Below are 25,514 nucleotides of genomic sequence, written 5' to 3' on the forward strand. Positions count from 1 at the left end.
ATTTGTGACAAGAACATAAAGAAGAAAATATGTTGTTATTCAAGTATATCTAAGTATATGTTTTATATATAAAAATAATAAATTAAGTAAACAAAATTGTGTAAGAACAACCAATACAGGTATATATACCATTGATTGTAAACAGTGCTAATGGAGTTGATGTCTCAAAAGAATAAATTACATGACAAATTAATAAAATTTCGTTATTGTAGCATAGAATATTTATCATTATTTTGTTAGGGTTTTTTTTTCATGGGTTGTTGAAATGTTGCTTTATTTTCAATTTGAGATTTGGTTTTGGTTCTACTTTAAAATTGGCTGCTTTGTGGAATGTGAGTTATTGTGTGAAAATCAGACAATATTATTTTAACGGTCATGATTTATATTTAATATAATGTTGGTGCTTTCTCTTAATACCAATTAGTTGATTATATTTTGTATGTAGATATAATGAGATTGAATTCTGTTTATTTATTGTTTGTTTGATATATCTATATTTAATGTTATTTAGCTTTAGTCAATCTATAAGGTGATCTTGTTAATAACTGTGTGTGATAAACTTGATAGTAAGATATGAATGACTCATTAGCTCTTTTGTTCCTTTGTTTTCATTGTTCTATCAGAGTATTAAGGAAAATAAATCAACATACATGTAGTTATCCATATATTGTATACATATAATATAATAGTTTGTTGCTGGGGAGATTCAGGATGATGTATTTGATTCTAGAACCAACATTTTAAGTTATAGTGGTGTATTTGGGGTAGGAGAAGAGTGAAGGGGAGTGGGGCAAATATTTTTTCTACCTGACCCACTCAACAACGAGCTTAACTCCAAGGCATTGCACACATTTTTAATATCAATTTATCACTAATATAAATAGTATATGAATTATAGCACTTAAACCAAACAGCAATATCAGCCCAACCTTGCGTTCTTATTTTAATGAAGCATTGCTAAAAATTAAGGTTAATTAATATAAATTTTGATTTGCATTCGTGTGAGGCCATAAATAAGGGCTATACTATATACCAGAAAACAACCGGAAAACTACCGGAAAACACCATGTTATACTGAATACGGAAAAACACTAAATACCGGAAAACACACTAATTACCGGAAACCACCCTCAATAGGTAACCCGGAGAAGGGCTATACTATAAACCGGAAACTAACCCTAACCCTAACCCAGGCACACAGAGGACCAGGCTCCCGGTTACCTATTTAGGGTGCCAGTCTCCGGGTTACCTATTTAGGGTATTTTCCGGTATTTAGTGTGTTTTCCAGTATTTTGTGTTTTTCCGTTTTTTTCCGGTATTCAGTATAAAATGGTGTTTTCCAGTTGTTTTCCGGTGTTTTCTGGTATATAGTATTGCCGCATAAATAATCTTTATATATTACACTTTCTCCCATAATTTGATAAGCTTTATTTAAATGATATATGATAGAATGAACTAATGGCCACATTTACATACACTGATTCAATATAAGATAGCAATCAATGTACTAATGGCAACAGGTGATTAAGATTTCAAATAAAATAAACTCACAAATGAAATAATAATAGATTTATCCTAATCACATCATACCACAAGGTTAGTTTTTTTTGGCAATGCCTTTTTTATTAAGCATACCTAGTACAGTTTCACATACTTTTTAAGTTCATTTCGTTTGGAATGCATATTTATCACACCCAAAGTTACTGAATTCACAAACAACAAATCTACATAATCAGATCTCTAAATTATTGAATTTTGCCAAAACTATATATATTCAATTGTAGTGAAGATTTGATAGAAATATGTCGATAGGCCTATGTCTTGCCCAGTTTTAATTTTTCAGAAGTGTTTCTTCTCTATGCAATGATTCTTAAACTAACCAAATACCTTTTTTTATTAAAAAAATAAATAAAAATAATAGAAAACATTCCAATATATTATGATAATTATGGTTTGAATGGAACAGCTTATTGTGTGTGATGTCATTTAAAGAAGAACTTCACTCATTGTCCTTTATTTGTATATTATTCCATATATAGTATTAAAATACTACACAACTCTATTTTGATTTTAATTACCATTTCATATTAGATAATCAGTAAAATTTAAATAGATGACATTAGCTGGAGTAGGCTACTCCTTTCAAAGCAAAAACATAACAAGTTATTTAGTTGTCTGCCATATCACTCTTGTTGGAAGTGAAAGTTAAGCCCCGCGAACCAACAAACATTTAATTAGGAAGTCTTTGTTTGGCTATTCTTTGTATGTAAGGTAGACATAAATATATATAAAGCTATTATTTATGTAGATAAAATGGGCTTATGCACAAAACAACTGAATTTTTATGAAATTACTAATTAATTTTAATTCAAATAAACTAAATTGTCTGAAAATATCTAATTGGGAAATAGGCTGTCTTGAGAAAGCTAATTAAGTCCAATTCTGGGGATATACATGTACATGTATATAGTTTTTTTCTTTAGGAGTACAAAGGCATGGTTCATATGTATACTAGTATTTTATTGTATTTCAATTGTATATACATGTATTTACTTTCTATTGTATTTTGCCCCTGTTCTTAATATTTTATTTCCAAAATGATTTGTACTGGTTCAATGTCATACTTTATATCAGTTTCTGAATCCAACTAAACATAATAACAATAATCTATTTATAAATCGCTGGATATCCAACTAAAAGAGTTGCTCAGGAGTAAATATTGCATTGGCCATTGTACTGTGTGCTATGAACGTATCTATATAAAAATGTTTATCAAAGCTAGATAGATTTTATACAGTTAATTCAATTTAAAAATAGAGAATTTTATAACAAGAATTTACTTTCAAAAGAGTGTTGGATTATTATGATCTAAACCTATACTATATAGTAATTTCTTATTAGCTTCTAGTTCATTTAATTTCCTGGTAATATAGAGAATATAATATTTTAATAGAAATTAGATATGTGAATTTAGAATCTAGTTAGCTTTTTTCAGTTTTCTACAAGAGAACATTATATTATAATTACCTGTACTTCATTACATTCTTTTCAATATACTGTTTACATTATCAGTTATATAACTATCATCTGATTCGCTCTTGCAACTTCCATCAATAAATAATTATTTCTACTATTATGTATTTATTTCTGTAAATGTTATAATTTTGCTAATAGAAAAAATGTAGTGTGGTGTGTCACAATCCAGGTGTGATAATCTGTGATTAATTTTCCAGCAGGAATTATAAGGTAATTATCACATGGAATGTTGTAAATTTGAATATAGTGTTCTAATTAGGCGTGTTTCCATATGTTATCTTGTCAGTCTAATCACAAATATCTGAATTTTTCCTTGATCTCTCAGTTGGCTTTAGTGTTGGTGAGAGGGTCAAAGGGATATGGCAAGTTATCCGTTCCAGAGCCTTTGTAGAATCTGAATCTTTACCTTTCGAAAAATGGTTTGCACAAAACAACAAACCAAGGAATCATTATTTTTAGATTTTTTTGCATACAAGTAGGTGGTCTCCTAGATGGTATTTTATATTCTATCTCCATCTTAACCAGGGGTGGACTGGGTAGCTCTGGGCTCGTAGATCAACTGGTTTCGTTGGACCCTATCACAGCGAAGAATGAGAAAAGGATACTGGCTTGATGCATCTTTCATGCATCCCACTCCAATATTAATTTTACTCCTCAGACTTGGTGGGGATAGGGGGGCATTATATATTTCAGGGGCCGCGAAGAGCAATTATTTTCACACTGAAAAAAAATGTCAGTTTTTTTTTTCCAACTGTCCGGGGGCCCAGTCCACACCTAATCTCAACAATAACAAGAAGACTCTTCAAGGATATCATTAAAATTCTGAAAACTTATTTTCTAATTACAAGATGTTTAAAAGAAATAAAAATTACATTAAGTTTTAAGAGATGGGGTTTAACGTCAACTTGATTCTTACTTGATCATTTCGGGACAAAAATATGGTACAATTGTATTTCAATAATAAGCTTGCGTGTAGGGGTCTTTAGCGGTGGGGGGGGGGGGGAAACCGGAATCTTTGTAGAAAACGTAAGATGTTGGACATGCAACGCATGAATTAATGACAGACTCTGTGATCTAAAGCTCACTTGCATTAGACAAATCTAGTTTTATAAAGACATTTTGAAGTGTTCCGAAATAATAATTGCATACCAAAAACTCTGACAAATGTATTTCAATGACACAAAAATGATTAAATCCGAGAAATTTCTGATAAGCAAAAGGGGCGACCATTATATAATAGGTCTATGTGTGTACAAAGTTCCATAAAGATGTCTTGAATTTTTTATGAGATATGCCAAAACCCAAGTCAAATTGGTTGTCATGAGATATTTCTAAAAAAACAAAAGGCACAGTTAATATAAAAATATCTTGAAAAGTTTGTGGTATATGCTCCGGAAACAAAATTATGACGAAGCCCATTTCAATCTACCCCTACTTGGTTCGACGCTGAATAATAAACCAAGCTCAGTAGCATACTATTATGTAGCAGGACGAGAGTTTACTGTCGTTCTCGTACTAGTGCAGTCTGATGATGTATTTATACTCTAGTAGATGTACATACATTATTATCTTTCACTCTCGTCCTGGTCTTTGTTAGCTTATTTGAAGTATGTCGCGTGGGTGGGGTGGGGGGTTCTATTGCATTACTTGAATGAAAATAAATACTTAACGTGTTCCAGGACTGAACCATTAATAGGCTACCAGTAATGACAAAAGCCAATCTGGTAACAAAGCTAGTGGGTTATAAGAGATGGAATAAACCCGTTTGAGCGCGACCGCATGGTTAATTATGACTTATTGGAAATTGTCAATAGCCCCCACACTTGGCAAAACTGAATATATCCCGGAGCAACATGGGCCAATTTTAGTTTTCGGGTGTCATGTCGCCTCGAATTCAGACATAGCAACGAGACCGGCATACAGTATGCAATGTGCTATATATGGGGGAGATTTTCCGCATGCTCTTCGTCGTTTAGGCACGCATTCCTTCTTCACTGAAAGGTGAGACATCGTAAACCCCCATTTAGCTGAAACTTGCCAACCAATAAAGTTTCCATTATTATCATTTGTATTATTTACAATAGTTGACGTTTACACAATGGGCACCGTACTTTACTTGGCATTCATTTTTCACTATTTCGAATCTATATATTTTGATTGATTGCCCTGTATGATTGCTAATACTGTATTTATATTTCGTTGATTTTCTTTTACGACTCTAGCAGTTTTAAAGGATCACAGGGCGATAGGGGACCCGTCTACTCAGGTCGTAAATTCATAAAAAAATCAAAAAAAATATAATTGTGTCGTTACGTTAAAATAAGTTAGTTTATACGATATTAATTTAAAAGACCGCCCTTTTATATCTTCCATTTGTTTACATCAAAAATTTAATGAATTTTCTGCGGTAGAAAGGCAGAAACTGAACCGAATACAACAATCTGCAGCCAAATGGCTCCAGGCTATATCGGATCGCCCCTTTAATATTCCTTGAAATAATCAATATACATAAATCTCTTAAGTAATTTTAAAGTTATAGCCATATAGACAGAATAAATAATCTTAAGATAATTTTAGAAACGACGAAACAACATAAAACTTAAAGATGCATTATGTAAGATTTAGATAAAAAAAAAAACCGTGGTCGTTCATGCTTAATGCTAACTTCCCACTATCACGATTCGCGCTACGATTAAAATCGTGGGGTAATAGTGCTGATCCTACCAGGTCTTATCATATATTAAGATCAGTCGTAGCAATCGTGGACTCAATAGGGACCACAGTGGGAACCTAGCATCAATAGTTTAAAAAAATAGATAACGTAAAATGAAGATATTGAAAAATTCAGTCAAATTGCCTTAAGCTCATGGACATTATGAATGGTTGAAGTTCTGGCAAGAAATAAAGTAAATAGTCCCGATTGTCAAGTATTATTGCCACGATAATAAACGAAGCCTCGATTTTCCATTTTAACGTTTAACGCATATATTTAATCCACCCAATATCCCTGCCACCCGAGAGTTGATTATATGCTTGCCGTGTGAATAAATGTCTAAGTGAGAATTTATATACCATTATAAGCCCCCCCCCCCAAAAAAAAAGACCTGCAATGGGCAGATTTCGCTCTTACATATTACATCTTTAAATATTACTAACATAATGTATAAATAAATATGATAGCATGCATATTAACAATAAATGAATTTATATTTATTCAATGCTTTTTGAAAGTTCCGGTGCTGTATTCGAATACAGTTTTGTAGTTTTGACAATCTCTGCCAATCTTCATGTAGTCTAAAATGTTGCAGCCGGGTTTGGAGCAGATATCGTTGGCACATGCTTTCATCTCTTCCGCCTGAAACATTAATAATTAGAATAAAGGAGAGACTATAATACTCAATATGATGAATGTAGGACATTTCGGCGAGTAGAGATTTCAGACTAGGACATTTCGGCCACTTTTTTATGAAGAGGATTTTTCGGCCAGATTTATTTGTCTGTGTATTTTTTGTTTCTTTTGTTTTTATTTTTCATCTGGTTTATACTGCGACAAATATTTTTTTTATTTAAATAAGTCTGAACTCGTTGCGCATTTGTACATCTCTGCAAGTCCTAGTGACTGGATGTGTCTCCAAGTTGATTGATAAAAACAGTAATGAATCTGTAATTGTGGCACATACACTGCATGAAGAGCAAGATCCACAGAGCATTCAAAGTCTATTATAACAGTTAATGTTCGCAATCATGCTCCTCTAAACGAAACATTAATTCACAAGTTGTCTGAGTCTTTCTTTGTAAAACTAAGTACACTAATGGAACAAAAACTCCTGATACACGACCCTGGATGACATGCAAATGTATAAACTACTGAGTGCCATTGCGTAGTTATCATTCATGCACCAAACATCGGAATCTGCAAGTTTCTGGACGTATAGTGTTCCCGTTAAATGCCTTTAAGACTTACTTTACTTACTTTCAAAACATTTTTTCACAAAATAATTAATTTTTTTGTAAAATTGGCCGAAACGGCGAAGGCCGAAATGTTGGCTGGCCAAAACGTCCTAGGACGAAATGTCCGCTGGCCGAAACGTCCGTCCACCCAATATGATAACCGACGGCTTTAGCAAATTTTGTACGCTTTCTAAGATTTATGATATCAAATTTAAGAGAACTAGTCCAAGCTGTTCATATACAAAGGCTTTGCATCTCATTAACAAACTGCACCCAAACAACTGTAGTTATAGTTATCGAATGTAGGCATTTTGCAGATGCTATGTTGCATCTTATTGGGCAGTTAAGCAACTGCAGAATCCCCAAAAACATAATTATTATTTTGTTTGATTAAGCTAGCTATTAGGTGGTAAATTTTAAGTGCCGATGATTGTCAATACATGTATTGGCTTCCACCAAGGCTTAAGCATACGTGGCCGTTATCTATCTATATATACTATTCAAAAAAAGTAGGGGATATTTGATTTTTAAGTGTTATTAAAGTCACCTAATGAAACTGACGAAGAAACAAATGACAAAATGAAATGAAGTTCACATTCATCGATTTATTCCAAATGATCGTTAGACTAAGTAAGGCACAGACTGACCATTATAAGGGTAAAATGATACCCGGGGTCAAACAGCAAAGTTACCACAGCATCACAACCAAGTCAGTAACGGGTAAATCCTCCTCTGTTTGCCAAACAAGCATTGATCCGACGTGGCATACTCCTAATGAGACGTCTAAGGTCATTTTGGTCCAGATTGTCCCATTCCTGTTGCAACGCAGCAGCAAGTTCTTGGACATTGGCAGGACGTTGTTGACGTTGACGTAACCTCTGTCCAAGCATGTCCCAGACATGCTCGATGGGGGAGAGGTCGGGACTCAGTGCTGGCCAAGGTAATGTGGTGATGTTTTGTTGTTGGAGGTAACCTGTAACGATCCTGGCCCTGTGACATCTTGCGTTGTCATCCTGGAAGATGAAACGGCGGCCATGACGTCGTGCGAACGGCACAACATGGACTGCCAAGATGTTGTCCCGGTAGTACTGGCCTGTAACACGCCCTGCAACAACATGTAAAGCCGTTCTTCCAGCAACAGTGATGCCTCCCCACACCATAACAGAACCACCCCCAAATCGATCATGTCTGATGACGTTAACGTCTTGGAAGCGCTCGTTTCGACGACGCCACACCCTCCTACGTCTGTCCAAAAAATCAACAGTGAACCTTGACTCATCTGAAAACATCACATTGCTCCAGCGTCGATTATCCCAGTGTTGACGATCCCTACACCAACGACGTCTTGCCTGAATGTGATGATCTCTCAAACAAGGGATCACGCGAGGACGTCGGGCGCGAAGGTGACCCCTATGCAGTCGATTCCGAATCGTCTGGCCACTCACTCTCACACCAGTGTCTGTTTGAAGACGAGCGCTGATCTGATTTGCTGAGATGACACGATTTCTCAAGGCCAAGGTACGGATAAATCGATCCTGGGCTTGAGTTGTCGCCCTTGGTCGACCTGAGCGTGGTCTGTCCTGTACAGATTGTGTATCACGGTATCTGGACCATAGCCTGCTTATGACAGACTGAGAAACATTCATCGTCCGCGCCACAACCGCCTGTGTTGTGCCGATCTGTAGCATGCCAAGGGCACGTAACCTTTCATTTTGGGTAAGCCGACGCATATCAAAATTTGTTTTCTGGTCAATAAAACAATTAAACTGATGTTTCCACCCTAGAATTCAATGCCACAATGACTGTAACATTCAAAGTCAGAGTCGTGCAAATCTTGGGTTGGACCCCCATGATGATCCCAAGCATCACCTGCATTCCATGCGGTAGCTATTGGTGCGTTTGGGCGTCACATGTAACTGGAAATGTTTCTTCTGTTAGGTTCTATAGTGACTTTTTTCGTAGTCATTTGCATATTTTAGTATTATGCCCCCAAAATCAAATATCCCCTACTTTTTTTGAATAGTATATATATTTGTGACTGTCGTTTGTCTGTCTGTCTGTCTGTCTGTCGGTCTGTCTGTCTGTCTGTTCGGGGTTGGCGGCTACACTAGGTCTGCCCCGAGTCTGAAATTTGGGGTATAGGGGTAGCTCGGACCGGGGAGTAACATAGGTCAGGTGGCGTTAGTCTACCACTTCCGGTTTCGGAGTTATGACCCCCGAGCGAAGGCGGTCTGTTCGGGGTTGGCGGCTACACTAGGTCTGCCCCGAGTCTGAAATTTGGGGTATAGGGGTAGCTCGGACCGGGAAGTAACATAGGCCAGGTGGCGTTAGTCTACCACTTCCGGTTTCGGAGTTATGACCCCCCGAGCGAAGCCTGTCTGCTCGGGGTCGGCGGCTACATCTGCCCCGAGTCTGAAATTTAGGGTATAGGGGAAGCTCGGACCGGAAAGTAACATAGGCCAGGTGGCGTTAGTCTACCACTTCCGGTTTCGGATTTATGACCCCCGAGCGAAGCCGGTCTGTTCGGGGTTGGCGGCTACACTAGGTCTGCCCGAGTCTGAAATTTGGGGTATAGGGGTAGCTCGGACCGGGGAGTAACATAGACCAGGTGGCGTTAGTCTACCACTTCCGGTTTCGGGGTTATGACCCCCGAGCGAAGCCGGGTATCCTGCTAGTAAAACATACACTGGTATTGAAACGTACACTGTTAAAAATGGGTGTAATTAAAAACTATAAGCAGTGTTAATTAAGTGTAAACTTTACACCACAGCTAGCTTTGTTTAAATGTAATACCTTTCCAAGGGTAACCGACTAAAATAACTTCACCTAACAAGTGTAACCGATATTCATGACTACTGAACACTTGAATATGTGTAATTGTGGCGTGTTTTCGATAAGCTACACCACTACATGTGTTATACTCTATTTACACCAAAGGATGTAACTATTATTGGGGAATTAATCATAGAACAGCGTTAATTTTACAGGTTTTATTGGGTTGCAAAAGTGTAATCGATATTCATGAGTACTGAACACCAGGATAGGTGTAATTGTAGCCGGTATTGGGTGTTTGGTTTGAGCTACCCCTATACAAGCGTTACATTGCATTTACACCAACAGGTGTAATTATTTTAGGGAAACATTCCTACGAATAAGATGCGTTACAAAAATATTTGTGTACTCCAATTTAAGTGGGGTTTTTTTTTGTAAAATATGGCTTTAATTGCACTAGTAACACAACTATAACTCATTTTAGAGTGTTTACTCATAACGAGTAAAGTATAGATTATTTTAGCTTATATACACTTAAAGACGTGTAAATGTTCCAAAATATTACCAAGTACAAAATCTTAATTAATAATTCTTGATTCAGGTGATCCGTCTGATGGGAATTTGTCAATTTAATGTTATTGTAAAATGGAACACAGTAGCCAAAGGTCTATATGTAATCTGGGTCGGGCTAAACGGCCTATACTAATTATCATGGAGACCGATAGCCAGTTTCAAGTTTTCTGAACTTAGAAGTCGTTGGCTTGAAATAAATATCCAACAAAACAAATTACACCCGTGTTGGTGTAATAATTAAAATAGAAGTGTAATTTACAAACCATCCTTGAGGGGAGAATGCTTAATCTACACCCACGGGTGTAAACTATTTATATGTAACATTACACTGTCTGAGTGCATCAGGCAGGTTACACTACTGGAAGTGGCAACTAGTTTACACCTGAATTGGTGTAATGTTCTACACTAGTCGGGTGTTATCGGTTTACACCACTAAAGGCTAGGAGTTACCCCTATTTAGGTGGCAACTAGTTGCCACCCGAATTGGTGTAAACTTCCTTATTATTTTTAACTGTGTACTTAAATAATGTAGGAATTTAACAATCGACCCTGATGGTAAGTCGGTGATAGATTGTCGTCCTGTAGACGTGGGACAGACGATCAAGGTGTATCTGGTCTTGCTTAAGATCATAAATTTCTGATTGCAAATTTTGACTTGTAAATCCCCGCTTGTTAACGCGATACAGGAAAGCATTTTGGTAAAATTCTGAAAACAAATTGGTAGGATTGCTAATTGGACTGACGTTGATCACTTTGATGAGCTATCTTTCTGTCAGAATACAGCCAATTTAAGACGTATTCCAGTGCGCTAATTCTAAAAAAAATCATATCCTGCAACTGTATAATTCCTTTAACCCAGCTATAATTAATCTTACAACTAAGGAACTTCCGGACATGTGGAAAAGAGCCGCCTTTAAGGGGAAGGGTAATTAATTACCAGTACATTATCGTCCTTTTCCATCCACGTGCACTATTGTAAGTTCATTGGAAAAATTATAATAAAAACTCTATTCAAGTGGTATTTCTACGAATGATTTGTTCAATACTGAATAAAATACTAAACTATTCAAAACTCTCTGGTGCAGATGAAACCAGTGCGCTAATTCTAAAAAAAAATCATATCCTGCAACTGTATAATTCCTTTAACCCAGCTATATTTAATCTTACAACTAAGGAACTTCCGGACATGTGGAAAAGAGTCGCCTTTAAGGGGAAGGGTAATTAATTACCAGTACATTATCGCCCTTTTCCATCCACGTGCACTATTGTAAGTTCATTGGAAAAATTATATAAAAACTCTATTCAAGTTTATTAAACAATACGAATTCTTGTCTTAGCACCAGACGGGATTTCAAAAAAGAGATACATAAGATAATTAGATAAGTTATCTAGATAAAGGGAAAGAGATTAGTTTTGTATTCTGTGATACGTATAGGACTTAAAAATGGAATCATTCCGCATGGATGTGATTGGATATATAACTATTTAATAGATCGTACACAGTGCGTTGTCCATTAAGGTTTTCACTAACAAGATATGTCAATTGAATCCGATGCTCTCCAAAAATCATTACTGAGACTTTTTCTATTTTTAATTTACATAGATGATATTTCAGATAATCTAAATAATAATGTAGCTTATTTGCAATTAGACTGTAACTTCCATTAATGATAGTCTTATTTAATATCCATTAAGGTTTTCACTAACAAGATATGTCAATTGAATCCGGTGTGCTCCAAAAATCATTAAAGAGACCTTTTCTATTTTTAATTTACATAGATGATATTTCAGATAATCTAAATAATAATGTAGCTTATTTGCAATTAGACTGTAACTTCCGTTAATGATAGTCTTATTTAATATCAACATAGGTAACTAAATGGCTAGTAAAATAAAATAATTATTATTCAGACCCGAACATCTTAGCGTTATATTTTAAAGTAAAGGACACATGGACAAGATTAATCAACATGCTCTGCCACCTAACTTTTCACTCAACTTTTAAAATTCGTGTTAAAAAGGGCTGTAATAGACTTTACGTACTATCCAAGTGAAAGCAAAATAACAAGCCAGAATGACATAATTTTGCCATCAGTGACATCCTAATTTAAAAATACCGCATTATAAAACATTTTTCCCCAGATGCAATAAATAGGTGTAAGTACTGTCCTTTACGTCAGTATCCTATACATAAACCACCAAGTTACTTTTAATATGGGCAAAGCCCAGCTTAACCGGAGCGGGGCCCTGGACCTGACTAGAATCGCCCCTAAAGCGACGAAAAGATTATTTCATATCGTTTTGAATGGGACGCATGCGTAACACAAAATTAAACGGTCTGTAATACAAGAATAATTGCATAATATCTGATCACATACGAAATCTATTCAGTTCCGAATGGCATACAATGCACAGAAATGACATATAACGGTGGGAACTGTTATAACAAGTGAAATCACCGGATTGAGTGAAACTTCACAGAGAAGGTTGTGGGATAGCTCAGTATCCGCCCTCGCGCCGCTAGATCGATTACCGTGTAACTTTCATCTGGAATATGATTTTTTTCTCTTTTTGCCATGAAACGCGGGGCCCCATAAACCGCGGGGTCCTGGGCCTGGGCCCCTCAGGCCCATGCCTAAACTGAGCTTTGAATATGGAAAACGTTCGGAAAATATCACCGATTGTCAACTAAGAGATATATCACAGAGGTCATTGCTACGATAGATGCGTAAACAATGTTTGAACAATCGGAAGTGACGAACGCAAAAGGAAAACACGAGTTATCCCTCTATATAACTGACTGAAGTGACGAGTGATTACAGATAGACGGGCGAATGTTATATGAGACTAAGCGTATATCTGACAATAGTCGGATTGGGTTTGTTACATAATTCCCATCCGTCGGCTTTTCGGGTAGAAATCATGGAATAAGCTTTATTTTGTAGGTTTTGATGTTTGATTACAAAAAAACAATGATGACATTTTTTCTGAGTAGGTCTTCATAGTATGGGACGCCATTATTTTCACCTTATTTATAATGTTATCGACATATCAACTGTGATTTGGCAATGTATTAATATTGGCAGGGTTCATGACTATACTTCAGATTGTTTTCCATCATTTCAGTATGATATTTCCAAGATGGCGACCATTTTTGGCGGGAAAATCGTACGATGTGCTGATTTCGATTAAGTAGTAGTGCTTGGTGTCAAAATATATGTTTTCGGGGCCACAGATTCCATTCCTGACATTTACAACCTTGTAAAATGATCATTGGTTCATATACTTAGCATATTTCTAAGATGGCGGTCATTTGTTGTCGGGAAAATAGGACGATGTGCTGATATTGATTAAGTAGTCGTCGTTGGTGTCAATATATATGTTTTCAAGGGCACAGATTCCATTTCGGTCAGTAACAACTGTGTAAAATGATTATTTTGCACATTTACAATATGACGGCCATTTTTGGCGGGAAGATGGAACGATGTGCGGATATTGAATAAGTAGTCGTCTATATATGGTACCAGGATATATTTTTGTGGGAGCAGATTCCATTTTTACCGTTTACAACTGTGTAAAATTATTACATGTTCACATGTTTAGCATATTTCCAATATGGCTTTCATGTCGGGCGGAAAAATGGGACGATGTGCTAATTTTGATTACGTAGTCCCGTTTTTGTGTCAATATTTGTTTTTCGGGGGCGCAGATTCGATTTCTGCCATTTACAACTGCGTGAAATGGTGGTATGTTCACACATTCAGCATATTTTTGTTTGTGGCAGGACGTTTTCTAAACACATTACTATAAAGGTTTCTGAATCCAATTCTGCTATGTATAAGCTTGTAGCATGTTCCTGGAAGCCTGTGCCGAGTTTACCCATTAGGTATATTATCCAACAATGTAATAGTTGAACTCCAGCGCAATATCATTCCACATGTTCGTTCTACATTCATCTTGGAAGTCAGTTGATAACATAATCTATGCTATGAGGGCTTCTTAGCAGGTATTTCATTTACAGCCACGTCCCCACCACTATCATCCACGTTGCTGCCAGGCTGGAACGAAGCTCCTGGCCATATGCTTGCTACGCTGCTACGGCTTTTATGTATATATAGGGAAGATACTGAGCCTCGTCCATCAGCTCCAGTCTAGCGCCCAAAGAGGAAACCTCAAGAAAACTATGAAATGTTCTTGATTGCTTGACTATTGGTTGTTTTCTGCTTTGAAAGTGAATGAGGACGGGTGATCGTGGCACAGTCCCTATAGGCGTGACGAGAGAACGCCTTACTCCTGGTAGGCCTGTCACTGAAGTGTGGTGAGAAAGTATTCCGGTCTGACTGGTAACCGTGAGATCATGGTGGGAACACTTTCCGCGCAGCCAGATCTTGGCAATGAGCGTAGAAAGATCTTGTAGTAAGCGCTTGGTGTGGTCGTTGCAGGCGCATGATGGGCACGTGGCGTAAGCAACACGCTGCCGCTATGCTCTTTTTGCCTTCATGCCAGGAATAGACTTTACTTTCCCAGGAAAATCGATGATAAATAAATACTAATAATGTGTTTAGAAAACGTTCCACCATCTTGGAAATATGCTAAATTGGTGAACATAGGACCATTTTACGTACTTGTATATGACAGAAATCGAATCTGCCTCCCCGAAAACATATATATTGTTACCAAAGACAATTACTTAATCGAAATCAACCCATCGTCCGATTTTCCCGGCAAAAGTGGCAGCAATATCAGTAATATACTAAATATGTGAACATATGATCATTTTACAAGGTTGTAAATGCCAGAAATTGATTCTGCGCCCCCGTTAACATATATATTGACCCCAAACGCTACCACTTAATCAAAATCCACACATCGTCTCATTTTCCCGCCAAAAATGCCCGCCATCTTGGTAATATGCTAAGTATATGAATATGTGATCATTTTACAAGGTTGTAAATGTCAGGAATGGAATTTGTGACCCCGAAAACATATATATTGACACCAAACACTACTACTTAATCGAAATCAGCACATCGACCGATTTTCCCGCTAAAAATGGGCGCCATCTTGGAAATATCATCATGAAATGATGGAAAACAATCTGAGATAAAGTCATGAATGCCGCCAATAATAATACATTGCCAAATCACAGTTGATACGTCGATAACATTATAAATAAGGTGAAAATAAAAAATAATTTGGAATATTATCGCAAAATGGCTACCCTCAAATAATGGCCCCCCATACTGTGAAGACCTACTCAAAAAAATGTCAACATCGGTTTTTTGTAATCAAACATCAAAACCTACAAAATAAAGCTTATTCCACGATTTCTACCCGAAAAGCCGACGGATTTACATTAACGATCAGACTACAATTCAAAAAAGTAAGTGAATGTCATTAGATAAGAGAACACGAGAAAAATAGAAACAGTCCGTACATTCACGTGTGTTTATTCATTCTATACTTATAAAAACATGGTAATGCACGGACTTTTTCTATTTTTCTTTCACGTTCTCTTATCTAGTGAGAGTCAATTTTTTTTTAATTGTCAGATATCTTTCACAAACTCAAACAACAACTTTTGGCCTTCGAAGGAATTATTAGTGAGCAGAAATTCGCCCATGTAGCTGTTATCACCCGTCACTTCAGTCAGTTATATAGAAGAATAACTCGTGTTTTCCTTTTGCGTTCGTCACTTCCGATTGTTGAAACATTGATTACGCATCTATCGTCGCAATGATCACTGTGGTACAATAATATTTGGAACGTGTTTAACCAGTTCTATCACAGGTCATTCTGGCTTGTTATTTTGCTTTCACTTGGATAGTACGTAAAGTCTGTTACAGCCCTTTTAATACGAATTTTAGAAATACGTTCTGGTCACATTCTGTTTGAGTGAAAATTTAGGTGGCAGAGCATGATAAATAATCTTGTCAACGTGCAGGGCCGGCGGAAGCAATTCTTGATTGGTAGGGCTAACATCCTAGGTCCTCAAACGGGGGTCCAGGGGCCGCCTAGGCCCCGGAAGCTCTTGGGGGTCTAGATCTTCGGAGACGCTTTCTAAGCGATTTTTGGCTAATAAAATTACTCAGCAATGAAATGAAATTTTATTTCATTTTTAACACCCTTACCATAAAAACACAATCTATGGTGGTTTAATCCTGTGATGCTGAACTTGACAAATTATAAATATATGTATAATGCATGATGAAACTTACAATGTACGTTTATTACCGAAAGATCACGGTTCCTTTCGATATTGGCGTATATAGGACCGTCACTTCCTGGATTATGGCCCCTGATTTTACGAACCGTGGACCCAATAGAAGTAACAGTTTTTATTTGATTGTAAAAAAACATTAAATTATAGCAGGTCAAATTTTTTTTATCCGAAATTGACGAGACTTGAAACATAGGTCTATTTCCCAAAGATCTTGGTTTCTTTCGAAATTTGCACGTATTGGACCGTAACGTCATGGATTATGACCTCTGATTCTACGAAAAATGACATTTTTAGCTTATGGACACTCTAGAGGTCACAATTTTCCTCCAATTTTGATGAAACTTGAAATGTATGTTTGGTTCCTTTCCATATTCGCGCATATCTGATTGTAACTTTCTGGATTATAGCCCCTGATTGTACGAAAAATCGCGTTTCTAGCTTTTGGTCCCTCTAGAGGTTACAATTTTTATTCGATTTAAAAGGCATTCGAATATATCACCGTTACACCATAATTACGGTTGAGTTCACATTTTCTAAAAATGAGACCGAGCTGCCCGACAAAATGGCCGCTCCCCTAAAAGCATACAATATTCAAGGCCACCTCCAGATTTCGCCAATGTAACGAGATGTAAACAAGGCTAGCGCAAACCCTAACCAAAGATCTAGCCCTTACCCTAACTCACAATCCTCTGCAACAATCACTTGCCCTAACTCTGTTTACATGTCGTGACCTTGACGAAATATGCCAGTAGCTTTAACATTAGGATCTGATCGTAATACCCAGGTTGTAGACTATCCAGCGGTTCGAATTTTTTATCCAATTTTGATGATTGTGTACCTTTCACTATGAACTTCAACTGTGTGTTAAGGATCAAAAGTTCTTGGATCAGTTCGACTTTGGTAGCATCAGACCTTACATTCTAGAGCTATAGCCCCTGCTTTTCACGCAAAATCTGAAATATGTACGGATTTTGTAGGCACCCCAGGTGCCCCCCCTAGCCCCCCTACTCCGCCGGGCCTGACGTGTCCTTTACTTTAAAATATAACGCTAAGATGTTCGGGTCTGAATAATAATTATTTTATTTTACTAGCCATTTAGTTACCTATGTTGATATTAAATAAGACTATCATTAACGGAAGTTACAGTCTAATTGCAAATAAGCTACATTATTATTTAGATTATCTGAAATATCATCTATGTAAATTAAAAATAGAAAAGGTCTCTTTAATGATTTTTGGAGCACACCGGATTCAATTGACATATCTTGTTAGTGAAAACCTTAATGGACAACGCACTGTGTACGATCTATTAAATAGTTATATATCCAATCACATCCATGCGGAATGATTCCATTTTTAAGCGTATATACAAGTCCTATACGTATCACAGAATACAAAACTAATCTCTTTCCTTTTATCTAGATTACTTATCTAATTATCTTATGTATCTCTTTTTTGAAATCCCGTCTGGTGCTAAGACAAGAATTCGTATTGTTTAATAAACTTGAAAAGATGTTTTTATTATAATTTTTCCAATGAACTTACAATAGTGCACGTGGATGGAAAAGGATGATAATGTACTGGTAATTAATTACCCTTCCCCTTAAAGGCGGCTCTTTTCCACATGTCCGGAAGTTCCTTAGTTGTAAGATTAAATATAGCTGAGTTAAAGGAATTATACAGTTGCAGGATATGATTTTTTTTAGAATTAGCGCACTGGTTTCATCTGCATCGGAGAGTTTTGAATAGTTTAGTATTTTATTCAGTATTCAACAAATCATTCGTAGAAATACCATCGACGCGTTCATTAAATAGTGGTTATTCCTTTGAGGAGTCATGTTTTGAAACTGAGTTTTTCAAACAACTCTTGGCTGTGATACCGGGAAACTATTTTGATGATACATAATGTTATACTTCTATTATACACATGGGCCCATGTTCAATTCAATCATAGCGAAACAAATGACACCAAAATAGATTATGCGATCTGAACATTCCCGAAACATGTCTACTAAATAGATTGCTGGGCACCATAAAGCGATCTGAATATTCAGGGTAAAATATCATTATTAAAATTATTTTTTAGAATTGAAACACTTACCCGTCCATCATAGCAAATATTGCAGATATACAGACAAGCCATCTCTGGTGGCATGAGATCTAAATCATAGACAGGCAATACAGGGGATGCTATCGACATCACTGATAAAACCACAACAACGGTGAAGGTGAATACAATTTTACCGTTCATGATGAAATATACCTGAAGCTGAAATTACAAGAATCATAGTCAAATTGTTGATGTTGAAATCATACTATACCATGTAATTTATATTCTGAAACATCTTAATTATTTAAAGTAGCCGCTAATTTGAGATTAACATTGTTTTCTTCAATACCCTAAAAATATACCACTCCATTTACTGTCAATAGCGTTTGCGTCATTTTCAAAAGAAATATACCACTCCATGGATTGTCAATGCTGTCAAGAAAAAGCTTTTGGTCATTTCTAAAAGAAATCCAGTCCACATTTTCTATCACCAGTTTTGAATTCCATTAATATTGGCATTCCTTAAGGTAAAGTTAAACACGAGATAAACTCGATGACAGGGCACCGTGTCGAGCAACAGCATGTAAACAAAAACAGTAATAGACCGCTCCGAGAGAAAGTTGTTTCAGTGACTTATAGTTATAAAGTAAAGAACAAAATATTAGAAAAATGGTTCCTACAGTAACCTCTCTGTCCAAAAATATATCTTGTTTCGCTCAACACTTTCTCTAATTTTTTTTTTCAAATAAGAAAGCCACCACTATATCGTATTCTATTTGCCCAATCCCCAACCACCACATCACCCGACCTGACTGTTGACGTATTCTACTGAAGTGTGCCCATATCAAAATTATTTTACTGTATATGTCTTTTTTAAGAACCTATATTTTTTTCTTTCATGTTTTCACTTAAAATTCAAAAATATTACGTTAAAATATCAAATGGATCCGAACCAATACGTACAAAATTCAAATAAAGAATAAAAAACATCGCGTTAAAAAAAAAAAAAATGCTTATGATTGAAAATGTAAATCCAAACTTTGTCTTGCTTACCGTTTCTTGTTGTACTGATCGTGTGGCTGTCAAATCCTTATTGTTAACTTTATTAATATTATTGCCCTTTTATAAAAGGAGAGCCGCGTGATATCGACATTGATTAATTTTTAGCTGTGCTGTCACGATAGAATAAATGTGTAAATGAAAACTAATTCCCTTAATGCGTGATTATTGTATGTGCGGTGATCGTTCAATACACGAGTAATTATTATTGGAAACCTCTACTGTCGCCAAAATATGTTTGCGTCATAAAAGATCAAAACACCTGCATGCTTTTGTTTTAACAGCTTGACAGAATTCATTTACACCTTTCAATCATGACATGCTACATATTAAATTTAATATGTATAAGAACAGCAAAGACGCTGCACGCAGCAATTCCAAATTAGCGGAAGAGGCGCGTACAAAAACGGTGTGGAGAATGCGCTCTGGACGAAGGGGGCGGGAGGTTGGTGGTGGGGGTGGGGGTGGTTGGCGGAGAATAAAGGTTTTATAGACACAAAATTCTACCCACTGATCCTTACGATGAAGTTACACAACAGCATAGATAGATCTTTTCTAATATGGTATTCGGTTAGCTATCTTATTGGAAGACCGATTTTTTGGGACACAAAGGTTAAATAAGTGGGTGCTAACTGCTGCTAATATGAGCTATCTGGGTCTAACTTTCTTCTTGCATCCAACGGGAAGCCAACTCATTTTGAGAAATATTTATCCTGCTATCCAATTAAAAATGTTTATTTAGTCTTTGTATGTATGACCGATTTACGACGGATTAGAAGCGTATAACAACAAAATAATATTCTCAGGGCAGAGATGTATATAGTTCTGAGTCCAATAATGTGAAGGAAAGATGGACCTCAAAAAGAAATATCTGCCTAAAAATGGTCTAATTCCGTTCAGTATTAACAACGGTATGATAAATTGAAAATTTGTCAATATTCGGCATCCTCCGCAGACCATGTACGAAGGCTGGCTGAACAGTTCTAAGCCTGAAAAGGATGGATCAATTGGGTTGAAACGAACTTTTGACACAAACAAGTACAATCATTGAATGAACCATAGACATAAGAACTGCAACTGTAGTGTTATAGTCAGTGCCGGACTGGGCCCACCTGTCCACCTGTCCGTGACAGGTTGGCCTAAGCTCATTTAAAAAAAAGTGTGCCTAAGCCTATAAAGAAAAAAGAAAAAAGAGATAGAGAAAAAGAAAAGAGAAAGAAAGGGGGGGGGGAAAGACGGAAGGAAAAGACAGGTCATTCTGTTATCTAATTGTATCAGGAAATCAAAAATGTGCCTTCTGCTTTGGTCTGAAATGCTTGGAAAATGGGTTTGCGGTTGTCAATTTTCAAAATTTTCCTGGGGGGAGAACAATATTGGCGTTATTTTGATATGAACGTTATAAAAATTGGAAGGAAAGAATACGACTTTAGCGTACCTATAATAATTTATGACAAAAACGAAAAGTTCGGAATCGCGTTAGTGTGAAACTTGTTTGAATTGTGAAGATTACCATACCAGACTAGAAGAAGAAATGGAAGGAAGAATGGACCATGAGGCCCTACACTCACCAATAAGCCCCAAGGAAGAGTTGCACCGCCCTGCCATTCAACCGGACAAATCGACCACATTGTAAATAATCTCACTATGTATATATAACATGTAATTGTCTGCGATATCACCTCGATGGAACCTGACGTTAAATAAAGCTATTTCACACACAGATGCGTCCATAAAACCAAGTGACACTGGTTTGGCGCCCCGTCAATCTCGTCGTGGGCGCGCAGCCAATGTCACTCGGCTTTATGGGCGCCGCATGGTCTCCACTTTAGAGGATAATGCCCCTCCCTTTTCCAAAGTAAAACAGTGGGCTGTGGAATTTAAGCGTTGCAGAGAGAGCCTTAACGACGACCCGCTTCCTGGACGGCCATCAACAGCAACCATTCAAGAAAACATTACCCGGGTGCATGACATAGTGCTTACCGATCGGCGACTGAACACTTAACATATTGCCAGTGTTGTGGGCATCTCTCATGGACGGATTGGGCACATTGTCGCCAACGAGTTAGGAATGACAAAAGTTTCTGCGAAATGGGTGCCGACGCCCTTGGCTGCGGATCAGAAATGTGGTGTCAGATTTTTGACGTTCTGTGACAATCTACGCCGTTTTGAAGCAGATCCTGATATTTTTTTCGCGAGATATATAACCATTGATTACATGAAGCTAAACACTGTTTCTTGCCAGGTCCCCCACCGGCCCTACTAACTATAATAGGAGATTGCAAGGTTATAGAATATGCATTTAATTAGGCTCTTTAACCAGATCATCAATCAGTTAACACGCTGCATGTGCTACACTTATTAACAGCTTTATCATGCCGTATAATAATGCCAAGTTCATCGTTAATATTATAACTGAAATGAAATGAAATGGGGTTCAACGTCCTACCTATCGCCAATTACGATCTGGTATACAAGTGATAAAATCAATCATCAATATACAGTTAAAGGAGCTAAATTGTTAACATTTGGGACCTACAAATTGACACAAATGGGTTGCAACGTATATAATAATGTAATATGAATGTAAAAAAAATGATTTACATTCAATTGTTTCCGTTTTTACTCTAATTTCAAAACAGTTATGTTCGGCGAAATACGCCAGAAGTCTCAATCGAATGGCAATCTCTCGCGTCTGGTTATTCCAATCTATACCGATAGTATTTATTGCGCATGCTTTCCAGAGAAGAATATGAAGGTCACCGTTTGACATGACTTGTGGAATATGTCTAACCCCGTTCTTCCGAGTCGCTTGTTACAAATTGCGCTGAAACGCATTATGGTACACGATTCGTGTACCAATCGTAAAATGTTTATTTTGTCTTAAATATTGGATACCAGAAGCCCATCTTTTCCCGGTAAGCTCACAACACCAATGTTGATTAAAATTGACAAATAATTCGTGTTTTCATTGTCCAAGGTTTTGAATGATATTGAGTTAGAGACTTAGCTACTTTAATGTACCAAAAGATTATTGAAAAATCAAAACTGAGACGTGTCAGTTTTTGTTCACCGAATGTAGAAACTAAAGTGTTTGCCGTACTTAAGCGTGTAATGAAACGAATACTTCTCGAAAGCCAGTCATCAGATTTCAACAAAAATGAACGATAAATGGACAGATTGGATTTCAACTTCTCAAGGATCTGAATCTCAAGAGAAACATAATATGAATAGGGGTCTGTGTTTAAAATTGTCGGACACGGCTGGAATACAAGTCGGGACATTTTCGGCAGATTAAATCCCGTGCCAAATAGCCCAGAAAGCTGAGAATTCAAGATAATGTTTTCTGAGGTTCTTAAATGTAACCTCAACTGAATAAATTGAAAGTCTGGAAATTCAAAGCTATTGGTATCTATAATCCGGTAGCCATTACTTTTAAACTCTTGACTTCAATTCCACTTTTTTTCTGTGACTTTTACCAAATATTGATAATTTGAAACTCTTGACTTCAATTCCACTTTTTATTCTTCGACTTTTACCAAATATTGATTTGATGACTGTATTAAAAACGACATTATCTAAAGTATGCTTTACCAATTGATGTCTAGTCGACATGTTTTCAGAAGACGTTTCATACGAGCAAAAGTGTGACTTTTGTAATTAACTAACAAATTGTGGTTTAATAAACCGTCACTTTTAATATCCTCCCTTGATACGAAATAATAAAATAACAATTGTTTCACCTGCTTTAATAATGAAGCAACTTGAGATTTGCATGTTATGGTCATCCAATTGTCGATGCTTCATTAATTTTCTTAATTGCTAATCATACGAATCGACATACTTTGAAATGTATTAAGACCATGTTTTGACATATTTCCATACATAATTAACTGCTTTTTCGCGTTTAAAAGCTTTCTACAAAATAACACTTACTCTTTCGTGCCATTAACTGGAAGTTCAATCAAAACACTCACTTTATTAAATTAATGTGCATGTATTGAAGAATAGGAATTGTTGATGCGTGTAACGGAAATGTCAGCACGCAAGGATAACAGATAAATTTCGAATTTACATTGAAGTCTGGAGATTCCGTAGTCCAAAGGTTCAGATAGCCTGTGGTTCAGATAACCTGGAGGTTCATATGTCTTTTGGATCTTTTGTCAGGACGTGTATAGGTCCGAAGGTTACTAACCCTTTTTCCAATAGTTCAGAGGTCCGATGGTTCAATATTTCAGGAAATTGTATGTCCGGAGATTGACTCGTCCAAGGGTATCAAGGTGGAAAAGTTACATTGGTACGAAGGTTTAATAGTTCATGAAAGGTCCGACTGTTTATTAGCCCAAAAGTTCCTAACAGGTTAGATAGTCAATAAGTTTTACTTTAATACTTAAAATCGTTGACAGGCAACGAAACTTACAATAAGTAATAAAATTGTAATAATTAAAAATATAAGCTCTCTCAAATTTATCATATGAACGAAGATCGAAATTAATTGAAACTCATAATGTATTTACTTTTAAATAGTTAGCTAATGTCAGATATACGTTTATATTACCAAGGCACTACACTCTACAGAAAATCATTAGGGTCAATCAACTAATTTGTAATTCCTTAATTAGTATATACTTATCTCGTAATTTCGACATAGTTAAATAGCAATTACAACATAATTTTAAGGTCGCTACCTACCTTAATCAGAGCATGATATTAAAAAGACATTATGCAAGCGCTAGACTTGCCATTTGAAGGGTGGTTTTCTTTCCTCCAATAGTTATATAAATTATTATCGAGACATTAATTCACACTACAACTATCTAGATCATCGTCTGGCTTAGCTATTGAGCGAATTAGACAATACACGTCATATGCGCTAATATGACCGACACGGCGGAGAACAGACTGCCAAGCGAAGGACTAGAAATTTTGTGTAGTTGTGTAGTGCTGTTTCTTAAACCTCTTATGATGGAACAGAACTACGCACTACACCACTCTCTCACTTTTAAAATGAACCTGTTTCACTTCTCCTTTTCTTTAGCACTACCCACTGATAACCGAACTGTTTCTCAAAGGTTTAGTGTCTTATTTTTGCTAATATTACCTCTCAAAGCGGAACACAACTAGGCTTTTATATATTGCACGTATCTGATGATACCCTTCTCTGTTTATGAAAACTTTTGTATTCGCTGTGAAGGTGACAGTTCTTAAAAACATAACGCCCAGTTTTCAAAATATGTACCGTGTCGAAAGTGATACGGGGCTCACAACCCGACGGCCCTTTAGCAGATACGAAAGTCCCCCCCCCCCCCAAAAAAAAAAGGCACACGGTGCACTAATTTTAACCGACATCTGTCGAAATATAAATATTCAGAACGATTCAGGCTACGAAAACTAATTATATAGAAGATAACTTTGAAGGAAAATAGAGATATTTTGCTATAATCATTGAAAATGTTCATAAGTAAGCTACATGTATAGTTAGTAAGCCTGTAATAAATAATAGAGAATTACCTTATTATATATAAGACTATAGGAAGATGACCAGAACTGTCTTCTATTAATACTGAAACTGTTAACAGAGTTCTTCACGCAGTCAGATAAACTAATAGAGTGAACTTGTATTGATTCAATTCTTATATCTTACTGCTGAACGGGCGGTCAAAAACACATCGCTTACACCATAAAAATCTTACCGAATTCTTTACGTGACACCCATTGTCGGGTCTTATAATGAATTTGACATGATAATAATTATATTTCAAGGCCAATACATTGTATAATTATCTATTTGTGTTGGAATTGAAATATATATCCGAAGTCTAAACTATACATGTTTCAGGTTTAAATCAAACA

The 25,514-nt window shown here is 36.5% G+C and overlaps 1 long non-coding RNA gene across 2 annotated transcripts; it reads right to left on the bottom strand.

Annotated features, from left to right (window-relative positions):
* Positions 1-228: 228 nt before the first annotated feature.
* On the bottom strand, positions 229-25,262 carry LOC126820857 (uncharacterized). 2 transcript variants are annotated; one of them, XR_007680177.2, is made up of 3 exons: positions 25,173-25,262; positions 18,657-18,824; positions 229-6,391 (listed from the first exon to the last, which is right to left on the bottom strand). It is a non-coding gene; the product is annotated as an uncharacterized LOC126820857 (long non-coding RNA). The 2 variants fall into 2 exon arrangements; XR_007680176.2 differs by lacking the exon at positions 25,173-25,262 and adding an exon at positions 19,659-19,803.
* Between the last annotated feature and the right edge of the window lie 252 nt (positions 25,263-25,514).

Source organism: Patella vulgata, chromosome 5 (genome assembly GCF_932274485.2).
Source record: "Patella vulgata chromosome 5, xgPatVulg1.2, whole genome shotgun sequence".
NCBI lineage: Eukaryota > Metazoa > Mollusca > Gastropoda > Patellidae > Patella > Patella vulgata.